The 15,031-nt window shown below is 41.5% G+C and overlaps 1 long non-coding RNA gene across 5 annotated transcripts; it reads left to right on the forward strand.

The window, feature by feature from the left end:
• The first annotated feature begins 4,903 nt into the window (after positions 1-4,903).
• LOC134434323 (uncharacterized) lies at positions 4,904-11,129 on the forward strand. Of its 5 annotated transcripts, none has more exons than XR_010031841.1 (6): positions 4,904-5,086; positions 7,717-7,781; positions 8,372-8,435; positions 9,125-9,179; positions 9,321-9,630; positions 9,971-11,129. It is a non-coding gene; the product is annotated as an uncharacterized LOC134434323 (long non-coding RNA). The 5 variants fall into 5 exon arrangements; XR_010031842.1 differs by lacking the exon at positions 4,904-5,086 and having other exon boundaries at positions 7,546-7,781; positions 9,971-10,088; positions 10,683-11,129; XR_010031844.1 differs by lacking the exon at positions 4,904-5,086 and having other exon boundaries at positions 7,546-7,781; positions 9,971-10,088; positions 10,749-11,129.
• The last annotated feature ends 3,902 nt before the right edge of the window (positions 11,130-15,031 follow it).

The raw sequence follows: 15,031 nt of genomic DNA on the forward strand, positions 1-15,031 counted from the left end.
CGCGACTGTCGTAAAGACTGTCGTAAAGCGCGACTGTCGTAAAAGGTGCCGTAAAGCGCGACTGTCGTAAAGACTGTCGTAAAGCGCGACTGTCGTAAAAGGTGCCGTAAAGCGCGACTGTCGTAAATACGGCCGTAAAGCGCGACTGTCGTAAAAGGTGCCGTAAAGCGCGACTGTCGTAAAGACTGTCGTAAAGCGCGACTGTCGTAAAAGGTGCCGTAAAGCGCGACTGTCGTAAAGACTGTCGTAAAGCGCGACTGTCGTAAAAGGTGCCGTAAAGCGCGACTGTCGTAAAGACTGTCGTAAAGCGCGACTGTCGTAAAAGGTGCCGTAAAGCGCGACTGTCGTAAAGACTGTCGTAAAGCGCGACTGTCGTAAAAGGTGCCGTAAAGCGCGACTGTCGTAAAAGGTGCCGTAAAGCGCGACTGTCGTAAAAGGTGCCGTAAAGCGCGACTGTCGTAAAAGGTGCCGTAAAGCGCGACTGTCGTAAAAGGTGCCGTAAAGCGCGACTGTCGTAAAAGGTGCCGTAAAGCGCGACTGTCGTAAAAGGTGCCGTAAAGCGCGACTGTCGTAAATACGGCCGTAAAGCGCGACTGTCGTAAAAGGTGCCGTAAAGCGCGACTGTCGTAAAAGGTGCCGTAAAGCGCGACTGTCGTAAATACGGCCGTAAAGCGCGACTGTCGTAAAAGGTGCCGTAAAGCGCGACTGTCGTAAATACGGCCGTAAAGCGCGACTGTCGTAAAAGGTGCCGTAAAGCGCGACTGTCGTAAAAGGTGCCGTAAAGCGCGACTGTCGTAAATACGGCCGTAAAGCGCGACTGTCGTAAAAGGTGCCGTAAAGCGCGACTGTCGTAAATACGGCCGTAAAGCATGACTGTCGTAAATACGGCCGTAAAGCGCGACTGTCGTAAAAGGTGCCGTAAAGCGCGACTGTCGTAAATACGGCCGTAAAGCGCGACTGTCGTAAATACGGCCGTAAAGCGCGACTGTCGTAAAAGGTGCCGTAAAGCGCGACTGTCGTAAAAGGTGCCGTAAAGCGCGACTGTCGTAAAAGGTGCCGTAAAGCGCGACTGTCGTAAATACGGCCGTAAAGCGCGACTGTCGTAAAAGGTGCCGTAAAGCGCGACTGTCGTAAATACGGCCGTAAAGCGCGACTGTCGTAAAAGGTGCCGTAAAGCGCGACTGTCGTAAAGACGGCCGTAAAGCGCGACTGTCGTAAAAGGTGCCGTAAAGCGCGACTGTCGTAAAAGGTGCCGTAAAGCGCGACTGTCGTAAAGACGGCCGTAAAGCGCGACTGTCGTAAAAGGTGCCGTAAAGCGCGACTGTCGTAAAAGGTGCCGTAAAGCGCGACTGTCGTAAATACGGCCGTAAAGCGCGACTGTCGTAAAAGGTGCCGTAAAGCAGCACTGTCGTAAAGACTGTCGTAAAGCGCGACTGTCGTAAATACGGCCGTAAAGCGCGACTGTCGTAAAAGGTGCCGTAAAGCGCGACTGTCGTAAAGACTGTCGTAAATCGCGACTGTCGTAAATACGGCCGTATAGCGCGACTGTCGTAAAAGGTGCCGTAAAGCGCGACTGTCGTAAAGACGGACGTAAAGCGCGACTGTCGTAAATGCGGCCGTAAAGCGCGACTGTCGTAAATGCGGCCGTAAAGCGCGACTGTCGTAAAAAGTGCCGTAAAGCGCGACTGTCGTAAAAGGTGCCGTAAAGCGCGACTGTCGTAAATACGGCCGCAAAGCGCGACTGTCGTAAATACGGCCGTAAAGCGCGACTGTCGTAAATACGGCCGTAAAGCGCGACTGTCGTAAATACGGCCGTAAGGCGCGGCTGTCGTAAAAGGTGTCGTAAAGCGCGACTGTCGTAAATACGGCCGTAAAGCGCGACTGTCGTAAATACGGCCGTAAAGCGCGGCTGTCGTAAAAGGTGCCGTAAAGCACGACTGTCGTAAATACGGCCGTAAAGCGCGACTGTCGTAAAAGGTGCCATAAAGCGCGACTGTCGTAAAAGGTGCCGTAAAGCGCGACTGTCGTAAATACGGCCGTAAAGCGCGACTGTCGTAAAAGGTGCCGTAAAGCGCGACTGTCGTAAGTACGGCCGTAAAGCGCGACTGTCGTAAAAGGTGCCGTAAAGCGCGACTGTTGTAAAAGGTGCCGTAAAGAAAAAACCAGGAGGGCAAGGAGTAACCTAGGGGGTAAAAAAAGGAAAAGAAAAGAAAGAAAATGCAACAAAAAACAAACCCACAGAAAAAAACCTCGAGATGGGCGAGAAAACCGCCCCCCCCCCTGAAAAAAACCCCAAGATGGGTAAGAAAAATCCCAGAAATACCTCAGGAAAAAAAAAAAAAAACAGGAAAAAAAAACCCAAAACCAAACAAACAAAAAAACCCAAACAACAACAACAACAAAATGGGTAAGAAAACAACGCAGAAGAAAACCCCAAGATGGGCAAGAAAAAGCCCACAATAGAACCCCGAGATGGGCGAGAAAAATCCCAGAAAAAAAAAAATACGGACAAAAACCCTAAGAAAAACCCAGAAAAAAAAAACCAGAAAAGAACCCAAGATGGGCAAGAAAAATCCCCTGAAACTGACCAGGGAAAAACCCCAAGATGGGCAAGAAATAAAATCAGAACAAAATATTAAGATGGGGAAGAAAAATCCAGGAAAAAAAAAAAAAAACCAAAATGGCAAAGAAAAACCCAGAAAAAAAAATAAACAGAAAAAAAAAATCCCAAGGGGCAAGGAAAAACCAGAAAAAACACCAAAATGGGCAAGAAGAAACAAAGAAAAAACTCCAAGAAATGCCAGAAAAAAATCAAGGAAAAAGGGAGTAAAAGCCCCAAGAAACAAGGCAAGAAAGAGAGGCAATAAAGGCCACAAAAACTCAAGACAAAAAAAACAAAAACAAGACATGCCAGAAAAAGGTATGAAAATGGTTCTGCCAGGCGCGATCAAGGTGAGCGGGTTCAGATTCAGGTCCAGGAGATGAACAAGTGTCAGATTAGCTTGGGGCACTGCTGTGCAATGCAGCTGTGACAGGATTTATGTTTAAATATAGTTTAAATAAATTGGGGATTGTTTGGCTTTTATAGGGGGATAGGCTGGAGATTTCATAAAAAATATAAAACTAGAAATCCAAATATATCATATATATGTCAATATCAATAAATATTTAATATATATAGATATAAGTAAAAGAAATATATTGTGTCGAAAGAATATATCTATTATTATATAAAAAGGTATTCTCTCCAATATATATAATATCTATAAATATAACAAATGGAAATTACAAATATAGATGTGAATAGAATTATGACAAACAAAATTATTTTTAAAATTTTAAATGTGTTTTAAAGAAAGGGGTGTCTTTGCTTTTTATTTCATTAGAGGCAGAGGTTTTATTTTAAATAATGTAAGTACTATAGAAATGTAAATCGACATACAGAAATATATAATAAATATATAGAGATATAAAGATATAATACCAAACTATGAATAGAAATAGACATAGAAATCTATGTAAGTAACATAAAGAGATGCAATATATAATTTTTATTATACAGTAATATAAATTCTAAATATACATGCGAATATAAATATGAAAAATATATGATGGGGGGCTCGGAGCAACCCAGGTGTGAGTGTGAGGATGATGAGGGGCCGGCTCCTGCCGGGGCGAGGCTTTGCCTCAGCTCCCTTTTGCATGGAGCTGCTGAGTGGAGGGGTTTATGGGGCGCTCCCGGTGCTGTCTCATGGAAGGACTGCGGGAGCTTCCCACAGGGTCGGGGGCAACACCTGGATCCGCGCTTGGGTACGTGGAGCATCGCTTAAAGGAGGTGCCGAGGGAGGAATCTTTGTGCCGGGGAGCAGCAGCCGAACAGGTGAGCCCGTGTGGGTTTGGAGCGGGGACTTTTCTCCTTCCCCTTTGCAATTTCATCTTGCCAGTCCCTCCCCGGTTCCCCAGGAACAAAAGTGGAGCTTATGAGGACAAAAGGAATTACGGAGAAGGAAGCAGCTCCTCTTCTTTTATTGTCTGCGTTTGACCTGAGGGGATCCCTCTTGACTTGTGGTTTTAAGGGTGTTGATTGCAGGAAAAGCTGCCTTTTCCAGGCTGTTAGGGGTATCCCGGGGGTGACAGGGAATCCCTGCGTTCTATTCTAAGGGGAATGGGAAAAGTATTCTTGTGGTATTATGGGTTTGATTTGAAGGCAGCCACCCCATTTTCATCACCCTCGGGTTTAAATGGAGGGGGCAGCCCTGGTGTCCCTCCTTTTCAAGGGTTTGAATGGAGGTCGAAATCGCCCTTTCCCATCAGTCGAAGGCTTTCATTTGAGGAGCGCCCCTTCTTTTCTGCTCTCCTAGGGGGTGAAATTGGAGGGGAGAACACATTTCTTTGCCCTTGTTGAAGTGAGGTGCGCCCCGTCTGCGGTTTCGGGGTTGGCTTGCGGGAAGCCGCAGCTCCGGCAGCGTTTGCAGGGCTGCAATGGGGCTGTGCCGCTGCATTGGAGGGCGCTGCCCGTGCCCGCGGCCCGGCCCGGAACGTTCCCGCTCGGGAGCGCTGCTGGCACGGCCCGGGCAGCTGCCGGGGCGCACGGGGGATTCGGCGCGGCCGGGCCGGCCGAGGGCGGCAGTGGCGGAGCCGCGCCGGTGCGAGCCATGCGGAGCCGAGGGGAGCCGGGCCGGGCCGGCCAAGGGCGGCAGAGGCGGCGCGGGCGCTGCTGCGCCGGCCCGGGCGGTGCCGGCCGCTCCGTCCGCTCCGGGCGCGGGGCTCGGGCGCCGCCGGTAGCCCCGGGCCCGGTGCCGGCCCCGCCGGGCAGGGGCAGCGGGCGGGGCTCCCCGGGGCGGCGCCGGCCCCGCGTGCCGGAGCAGCCGCCGCAGGAGCCGCTTTCCTGCCGGGAGCCGCGCTCCGTCCGGGGCCGGCAGCGAGCGCGGGGTTCGGCCGCTCCAAGTTCGGCGGTGCCGTGGCTCGGAGGCGCTTTGGAGGCGTTGATGGCATCGCTGGGTTCGGTTTGCAGCGGCTGTCCGCGAAGGGATACGGTGTTCTTCCTGAGTGGGCACGGTTCTCGGTGCCGGTAGGGGTGATAAAGGTTCGTTTCGGATTGGGTTTTGTAGTCGGATATATATTTTTTGTTTGCCGGGGTATTATGTTTAGAAGGGCGCGCAATGTTTTTTACGGGTCGTAGCGTGAAGCAGCGGTTCAGATTTTAATTCTGTTGCGGTGGCTTTTATTAGCGTGAGTGTGTAGTGTTTGTTTTGGGGGGCTTGAGGTAGCGTCCTGTCGTTCATAGCAGCGGGTTTTTAATCTCGATAATTGCATGTGTGTTTATCATCTTCCAGGGCTTTTATTTGTTTGGTTTGTTTGATTGTAGTGTATGTTTTATGGTTACGGGTAATTTGGGGGACATTGTCATTGGTTACGTTTGTCTTTAGTCTTTGTGTTTGTTTCTAGGTGGTATTTTTATTTTGATAGCTTGAGGCACTATGGGTTTATTCAGTTGGGAATAATTTTTTGGTTGCAGATTTAAGTTTATCTGTTTTTTGGTATTATTCTTGTTGTTGGTTTCTTTATTTTCTTTTTTTTTTTTGTGTTGTTGTTGTTGTCTTTTAATGTATTTGAATATTGTTTATCAGGGTTTATTTTGGGATCATGGGCATTTATATGGTGGGTTTTTAAAGTATTTATTTATTTGGGTAATTATTTTCTTAGTTTTTAGTGGTTGAGATGTTTTTCCATTTTGTTAATTAGTTCAGGTTTTAAAGTTATTTTTACAGAGGATTGTTTATTCTTTGAGTTAGTGTAGAGGTAGAATTTTCTTGGTTTTTTTTTTTAGTAACGTTGTCCAGGGTGAGTGGCACTGGCTTGAGTTTAGTACATTGGTTTGACTTTTTTTAGTACTTTTTGTAATTTGCTGTGTGTGTTTCTATAGGATTTTCTTTTATTTTGGTTCCATTTTTCTGTCGTGATGAGAATTGTTATTGAAAAGAGTGTTCTTTATTTTTTCGCTGACACTTGTTTGGCTGTTGGAGGTATCTTGATGTTTTTGGAAGATATTGGTGGGAATTTGATGCTGTTTGTTCTGTCATTTCATTTAGGAATTGGATTTTAAATATGCAATTATGACTCTAACTATATTGAAACAAAAGAAATAGATGTGTAGCAATGGGACTGAGCCAATTTTATTTTTATATATTCGGTCAATTTTTAAAATTTAACATGTAACATAAGTCATTATATGTTACAATAAGTTATTCTAATTTTAATAGAGTAGTGTGTGTGTTTTTAGATATATGAATAAAGAATATAAATGTAAATACAACCCAAACAAAAATACAAATATATAAATGTATTGCAACTATTTGCAGATATATAAAAAATTAATAATAAATTGTAAATGTAAAATAACATAAATTGATACAATATATAATACAAGTAATACTGTATATATTTTATTAAAAATATTATAGGAAATGGCTATAAAATAGATTTAAATATGGATGTGATATATCTATCTATCTATATATATCTATCATTTGTTGTATATTATGATAAATATAAATATAAAAAAAAATTTAGGTAGTTTAAAATAATGGATGGTTTTGTTTTTTCTTTGCCAAAGCAGGGGTTTTAGTGTAAAAATTACAAATACAAATAATATAAAGGTAGAAATATAAGTATAGAAATATATCATAAACACATTAAAGATTTATATAAAAATTAGAAATATAAGGAAAAATAAGTTGTAGCAGTAGATATGGTAAATAATTTAAAAAATAATTCCCGTATATTTTTTGAATAAGGTGCATATTATATATAGTTATTAATATAATGCATCAATATAAACTATAAATATAAATAAATATAAATAAAATATCAACTACCTATAAGAAGGAATAAGAGCTCTATGTCACGTGCAGCAGTAGAAAATTTCAGGCTCCCAGGGAATAAATAGTTTTCTTTAAATCATTTTCGTATCATTTTCGTTTTGGATTTTTTTTTTTACTCCCGGCTAGCCTGAAAGTTTCTACTGCTGCTTTTTTATTCTAAAGGTGGAAAGGTAAACCAAGATCAGAAATACGGGGAAGGGGAAGGGGAAGGGGAAGGGGAAGGGGAAGGGGAAGGGGAAGGAAAGGAAAGGAAAGGAAAGGAAAGGAAAGGAAAGGAAAGGAAAGGAAAGGAAAGGAAAGGAAAGGAAAGGAAAGGAAAGGAAAGGAAAGGAAAGGAAAGGAAAGGAAAGGAAAGGAAAGGAAAGGAAAGGAAAGGAAAGGAAAGGAAAGGAAAGGAAAGGAAAGGAAGCAGGAGGGCAAGAGGGAAGGGAAGTGGAGAAAAACAGGGTGAAAAAAGTAAAAAGAGTTGGAGGGAAAAAGAGAGGGTATCCGGGAGGAGCGGTGCTGCCTCAGGTCCTTCCCCGCCCTGGGGCGAAGGACCCGTTTGATGCCCGGCAGGGACTGCAGATCCCGGTGGCTCCCGGGGGACGGAGCCGTGGCTGTCAGCCCGAGACTACATCTCCCGGCAGGCCGTGCTGCCGGCGCGGCGTGTGACGCAACGGCCGACGCGGCCCGGCATTTTTCTCTAAATCGGCAGTAAATACAGCTGAGTAAAATTAGCTTGGTTTTCTTCCTTCTTTTGTAACTGAACTGTTTTTATTAAAAATCCTATTTGAATATGTAGAAAAAGTGGGGATGTCCTGTAATAGATCGTAGCTTTTCTTGTTTACAGGGTGCTCAGGAAGCATGCGTCCCTTAGAGTCCCACGGAAAGGTTCTCAGTGCGCTCTCTATCAAGGTATGTATTTACAAATAAGTGATCCCTTTAGATATTTGCCTGTGTACCTTTTCCTGTAATTCAGAGCTTGCGTTCTGTGGGTTTTATGATAAACCTGTAAAACATGTAAAAATGGTTTTGCAAGTCTTAAACCTTGAAGGCAGCAATAAGTGGATTTAGAGCCTGTTGTTGACCAGACAAAGGGGAAAAGTGTGACTTTGATGCTGAACTTGTCATTTTTCATTTGACTTGTCTTGAATGATTTAGGAATAGAGAGAACTAGAAAAAGAGAGAAATAGAATTGATTATTGAGCACTCCTCAGATGCTCACCATGGTTCAGTGTAGAGCCAAAGGGAAGGGTGATGGAACAGAGAACCTGATCTCCGCACAGAGTCTCACTAACTTCTTTTGTTTTAAAATACAAAATACGTTTAATAAGTGTTGGAAGTTAGTATTTTGGGAAAGAAATGGCAGTTCCACAGACCATTCCATTGAACAGAGGCTCTGGGAACGATTCATGTTGTAACTGCTGTCACTGCAATCAGTTGGTGGTTCAGCCTTGAAACGTGCACTTGGCCTTCTATAAAGCACTGTTTTGTTTGCCTTTCAGTGCTATGAGTCTTGATAAATTGGAGAAGAGCCCAAGAGAAATTTTTCATCCCTTGATATAAAAGGTATGAAGTGGCTTTTTTTGGTTTGGTTCTTTTTCTTTATTATTTCCTGGAAATAAAAGTAATTAAGTATAGGTACTACTGGTTTGTTTCTTCCAGTAGCAGGTGATAACAATAGCAGTAGTAATAGTAAAAATAATAATAGAAATAATAATAATAGTAATGTAACACTACTTAAACTGTCTTTATCCATTGGACTGGCCATTTCAAATCAAAACTTCTAAACACAAATCAAACCATCATCCTTGTAGAATCTTTCACAGCAGCGGGCTAAAGATCCTGGTTTTGTTGACAGGATTTATTGGTTCTGGAAGAACAAGAGGGAAGTACAAGCCTAACTACTTCTAGCTCACAGACCCGTCCAGTGAACCCAGCTTTGTGTTTTGGTGGGCTTGTGATGACTTTGAAATCAATTGCTCATTCCAGTAGAAAAAAACATGTTTTTTTGAACGTGACAGCAGAAATAACTTTAGGCACCAACTGAATAATAATAGATCACCAGTTTAAGTTAAAAATTCATGCTATACTATCAAAATTTAAAGGTAAATTATTATGTATTAGGTGATGGTATAAAGTGTATGTTCTCATGTGTAATGCAAAGATGCATACATACCTGAAAGTGCTTAGAGGAAACAAATTTTTGTGTCTGCTGTTTGATTGTTTACCATACGATATTTGGCTTTATTTCCCAGGGATCGGTGAATTTTAACTTTGGAGTCCTCTATGCTAAGGATGCTCAGCTTACAGGTGAAATGAAATGTTCAGTAATGGTGAGTTTTTCACCTTCTCTTTAATTGCTATGCTGATCTGAATAAGAAAAACAAACAAAAGCAAGAGAAAAAAAAGGATGGTTTATTATTTTTTACGCTGTTATGTTTGTTTCCTCAGTATTTGCTGCAGCTCTGCTTACCCAAGCTTTGGGTTCCTTCCGTCCCACTGGGAGTTGCCCAATTTGGTTGCATCTGGTGAAATTCACCCTGAGACCTTACAGAACCAGCTCCAACTACGTGAGAGCCATTTGCAGTTCTCTCCAGACACCTGGAGAATGGGCGACGTTTCTGAGGATCCGGCGAGCGTGCTTCTATCAAAACTCAGTCTGTGAAATTCCTGGGGAAAACCCTTCTGTGTCCTGAAGGGTTCAAACTCTGGTGAGGATCCAGTTATCAGGTGCTCACCTGGATGGTTCCAGCTCCCAAAGGTAACACTTGTACTCTTGCCCTGTAGTTTACATCTATTGTATTTTTGTTATTTTGCAAGATTTTTTGTCTTTGCAAAATATTGTGCATTTCACTCTTTGGAACCTCTCAGATGGTTCTTTGGTGCAGCACCACCCCATGGGACACTTGGCTGCTGTCCTGAAGGGGTTGGTCACTGGAATTGTAAATCCTGGAGAGTTTGTAAGTCTACTGTCCCCAGGGAGGTATCATGCTTTGTTTATTTCTGTTCTGTTGGTTAGGCGCTGCTTCTCGTTGCAAGTACGAATTTCAAACTGCCCTGTTCTTATTTTAACTGTTTTCCTGGTTCTCTCCGTCCGGCAGGGAAAGACTCTCGTATCCTTGTCGTCGGGCTCGGTGCTGCCCAAGAAGATACAGAGACTAAAAAAATCATAAGAAGCAAAATATGACTGCAGGGAAAAGAAGCTGGAGAGAACAGAAGGTGATATTGTTATCCTTACCCTGTATTAGAAACATCCGCTGTGCTTTGATGCTGGCAGCTGCCAGGGGCTTGTTAGCTCTTTGTAGGCAGGTGTAGGTGTTCACTTGTAGTTTTTTTCTCTGGACAAGTCAATTCAAACTTTGCTAAGCTGATATTTGCAGATTACTCTCTAGCACAGTCCAGCATGACATTTTTGAATGTTGTAAAAATACCATGTTACTTGGAAATTGCTAATGAAGAGAAGCTTTAGGGGAAAATAAGATTTTAGGGTTGGAAGATGTGAGAAGAATGTTGTGGGGATGTTAGACTGAAGTAAAGCACACTTGAAGCTGGACTGGCACGCTGGCAGGTCCCCTATTAAACAGTAGTGCTGAGATTAGCCTGGGGGTTGCCCATTGTTTCTGTAGAAATCAATGTTTCCTGGTCTTCAGAGGTAAGCTGCTTTGAAAAACTGGAAGGTGCAGCATGCTGACAATCCCCGTGCTTTGGATTAAAAGTAGATTTCAGAAGGGTCCTAAGCTTTTGTCTTTTCCTAGAAGTCGATGTAATCCTGTCGAGGAGTTTTTAATTCTGTGTTGCCATGTCATCCATCAGAGCCCTGTTGTACTAATCATCATACAAGTACAAAACAAAAAATCAGACCCCGTCCCAAGCACTTAGAGCCCAGAACACGATTTCCTCGGGCTGCCATTTGTGTGCCATCGGTACTCACCGTGGAAGGGAGCTGGGGATTGTTGCAGCTGTTGGGAACAAACCGCTTCTCGTCACACAGAAATGGAATTGGGACGACGCCGCGGCCAGCCCCTCTCTGCCATCGTCTCCTGAATCTGCAGCAGAGCAGTTCCAGCCCATCCGGGCACGTGTAATCCAGTTCCTGATGATCTGAGCACACAGAGCAGCGCTCAGCTCCTGTGGGGGGCTCACGGAAGGCAGAGTGTGCATTGTCATCTTCCTGAACCTACAGACAAATCAAAGTGAGAAGCCACAGCGTGGAAATCAGTCGCATATATGCTAAATAAAACTTGCAGATTTTTTTAAGAATTGTTGTTGCTTGTTCTTTGTTGTGCTTCAGTGCTTAGAAAACCTCCCTTTAAAATCAGTTCAGTTCATCAGTTGAACCTTTGTTTGCAGACCCTCACTGAGCAGAATTCATTGCAGACTCAGTGCACGCTGTGCCGGCCTCCCGGGAGTGTGAGGAGCTCATGTGTGCTACTTTTTGCTTTAGGACGCTCTAAGGTATTTATTCCTTTTGGGATACATGATGAGAATTCCCAAGAGAGGTAGTTATAAGGTATGACATCGGGAAAAAGCCTGTGTGGTTGGAATGTTGTTGCTGTCAAAAGTTAATTTTTTCTTAGCCAGTAGTTAGCTTTTTGCTTTATTTTTGTGGTATCAGTATTTTATTGTTTAAAAAATTGCTTCAAAATAACTTCAGTGTCTGGCCATCAGTACCTTGTTCAGATTTGCCTATTTGCTTGTAGCTAAAATGTTCACATCTTGTTTATCATTCTATTTAAGAAACTGCTGCCCAGCCAACTAATAACTGAATATCTATCTGTCTGGGACATGGGGAGAGGATTTAGGTAATGTCTTTGTTTCCAGAAAGAAGTTGTAGTGTAGTTTCTAAATAGAGGAGAAGGGGGTGAAGACTCAGGGCTCTGATGCCGTTGGGGCGCCCCAAGGTCCCCAGGAGAAGGAGCCCCACTGCGGTGCAGGAGCAGGTGTGTTCTCATGTAATATAGAATAAATTATAAATATAAATATGAAAATTATAAACATGAAAATATTTTTTTAAATCGTTACATAAAGCAGGCTTTTTTTATTTGTCAATAGGCAGGGTTTTGATTATAAAAATTATAAATACAAGTAATATGAAGGTAGAAATGTAAGCATAGGAATATATCATAAATAAATACAGATTTATATATATATATATATATAACGTTTAAAAACAAGAAAAAATTAGTTGTAGCAGTAGATATGATAAATAATAATTTAAATCAATTTTCAGAATTTGATGTATATTATATGTAATTAATAATTCACTGCATCAAAAGAGACTATAAATATAAATGTGCATATAATTATACTAAGTATAAAAATATTTCAATATCGTTTGAAAGAAGGTGGTTTTTTGTAATTATTTGGCTAGAGATGGGGGTTTTATTTTGAATAAAAGAAGTATTATAGAAATATAAATCTAAATATAGAAATATACAGTCAATATAGAAAGATATTTATAAAAACACGAGCGAACGACGCCGCCTTCGGCCGAATGGAACGAGCTCAGCCGAACCAAGGCGAGACCGGCCGAACCTGACGGCCTCGAGCGAACCGAGGCCAGGCTTGCGAGACTGCCTGAACCGAGCCGAGCTCAGCCGAACCGAGCCCGCTGCTCTCGTGCGCGCTAATTAGCGCGAGTGCGGTCACAGCCCAATGAGCTCCTGTGGCACGCCGCGCTCCCGATCGTGTCCGTGCGATGGCCGGGCCGCCCGCGGGACGCGGCAGCAGGAGAGCCCCGAACCGGGCGAGTTTAACGTGAGGCGGCGCCGCTTGCCCGCCCTCAGGGAGCCGAGCGGAGTCGCGTCGAGCGCACTGAGCGGCTCCGAGTTCGGCCGAAGCGAGCCGAGGCGAGCCGCGCCGAACGTACAGAGCGGCTCCGAGTTCGGCCGAAGCGAGGCGAGCCGCGCCGAAGAGGCGAGTACAGCCGAATGCAGTCGACAATAGCCGAGTTTAGCCGAGCAGCTGTGAGCCTTGAGGTGAGCGTGCATCATTGCCAGCTTGGGATTGAGTGAAATGCACTAAGGAAACCAGCTTTGGGGAGGGAGGCAGGGAAATCCTCTCTTAACGTTTACCAATTCTTCCGTCAAACTCATCACGGCAGCACAGCGTGAAGACTGAAAGTGTAAGAAGATGGGGAGGGAAACAAAGAATCTGACAGGAGCATCGAATGCACAAGTGCACGAATTTTGCTTTTTGCTTGGATGTAAATTCAGAAGTTTTAAGGAATTTGGGAAGAAGAAGGGACATTTCAGAAGGCGAAGAAGTTGTTCTTACAGTCCTGGCAAAATCTTTTGTTCTAGCTAATAAAAGAAGTTAGTTTAAAAAACAAAAAAAAAGTTTTTTTTTTTTCTTCACTGTTGTATTCATTGGTGGTATATGGTGTGTTGCTTTATTTCTTGGTGTTATTAACTCTGTGTAAATTGTTTTTTGAGTGAAGCTGACTTTGGATGGGTTGGTTTGTATTTGAGGTAGGATTAATTTCAATAGGTTTCTTTCATAGACTTTTGATCGGTATTACTGGGATTTTTGGTTTTGTTTTCTGTATGCATAAACAGAGCTTTGGTAGGGCCAGCTGGGCTGCTGGAGTTTTGGGTGTGAATTTATTAGAGGGCTTTTGTTAAATGCAGTTTTTAGTTTTCAAAAGGTTTTTCAATGTAGTGGTCTTCAGGTGGTTTTTAAGAACTCATTGTATTGTTTTATGTTGTTTGTAGTTGGTGTATGATAAGGGATGTGGTGTGAGTTCTTGAACGTTATGGTTTTGGTGTTCCTAAGTTATGATTTTTTTAAGGTTTGGTGGGTTTTTTTAGTTTTGTTTTTGTGGAAAGGGGCATTTATATCGTGGGTTTTTATAGGCAATATTTTTTAAATTTAGTTAGTGATATTTTTTAGTATTTTAATAGTTTAGGTTTTTTATTTTCATGGTTTTTATTTTGTTTTTTTACTTTTTTCAAATAATAACATATAATCTATAAAAGTTATTTGTGCATAAAGGTAAAGCTTTTTTTTTTAGTAATGTTTAGGGTCAGTTGTACAATTTTGAGTCTAGTGAGTTGCTTTGCTTTAATTTTTACTGGGTGTTTGTTTTTATTAGCAGTTGTGTCATTTTCAAGGTCTATTTGAGTTTTTTGGGTGTTTGAGATACTGGTTTAGGAGGAAGTTTATGATGAGAATGTGTGGAGGTTTTGGGCTACTTTTAAATCCCACTATAAGTTATTTACAATTAGGTTTATTTGAGTTTTTATTAGGGTTCAATGTTGTGGGATGTTTGTTCTGTTAGTACTGGAAATAGGTTTTGTTTTGATGTGCTGTGATGGGCTGAGCTGGTGCTGCATACTGGTGCTGACAAAGGTACAGTATTTTTATGGCTCTGATGTGTCAGGTTATATTTATTTCTATTTTCATCTAGACATTAGACCATATAAATTCATTAAATTTAAAAACAAACATAAAATTAGAGTGGTAAACATAAATATAGAAATAAAATAGATATATATCAATTAGTTTTATGTACTTATGTTACAATTATACACCATATATTATATAGTCTATTATATATATAAACAAAGATATATAAATATAGAATGCAAATATAAAAGTGTTAAAATAAAGTGGAGATTTTTTTGGTTTTTTATAGGTTATAGCCTGTTTTTTTTTAATAAATAATATAAATAGAAATAATATAACAGTAGAAATCCAGATATATCATTTAAAATAAAACTCCTGCCTCTAACTAACTAAAAACCAAGGAAACCCCTTTATTTAAACAATAGTTAAAATTCTATTCACATCTACATTTCTAAATTTAATTTATTATATTTATACATATGATATTTTAGAGAGAATACCTTTTAATAAAAAAGTAATAGGTCTATTATTTTTATATTAGGTATTTCTTTTACTTATATAAATATATAATTTATATACTGATATCTATAAATATTTAATATGACTAAATATAAGTATTATAAAAATGTGAATCTTTGTATTGATAGTTTAGCAATTTGAAATATATAATAATTAAATATAAATAAAAGTAAGATTCTCTTTATATAAATTAAGTAAAATGCAGATTTGTAATAGAGAATATAAATAACATTATACGGCAATATAAAATATAAATGGGAATATACCTTAATGTAAATATATTTTAAAGGAAAGGG

Source organism: Melospiza melodia, unplaced genomic scaffold (genome assembly GCF_035770615.1).
Source record: "Melospiza melodia melodia isolate bMelMel2 unplaced genomic scaffold, bMelMel2.pri scaffold_345, whole genome shotgun sequence".
Classification (NCBI taxonomy): Eukaryota; Metazoa; Chordata; class Aves; order Passeriformes; family Passerellidae; genus Melospiza; species Melospiza melodia.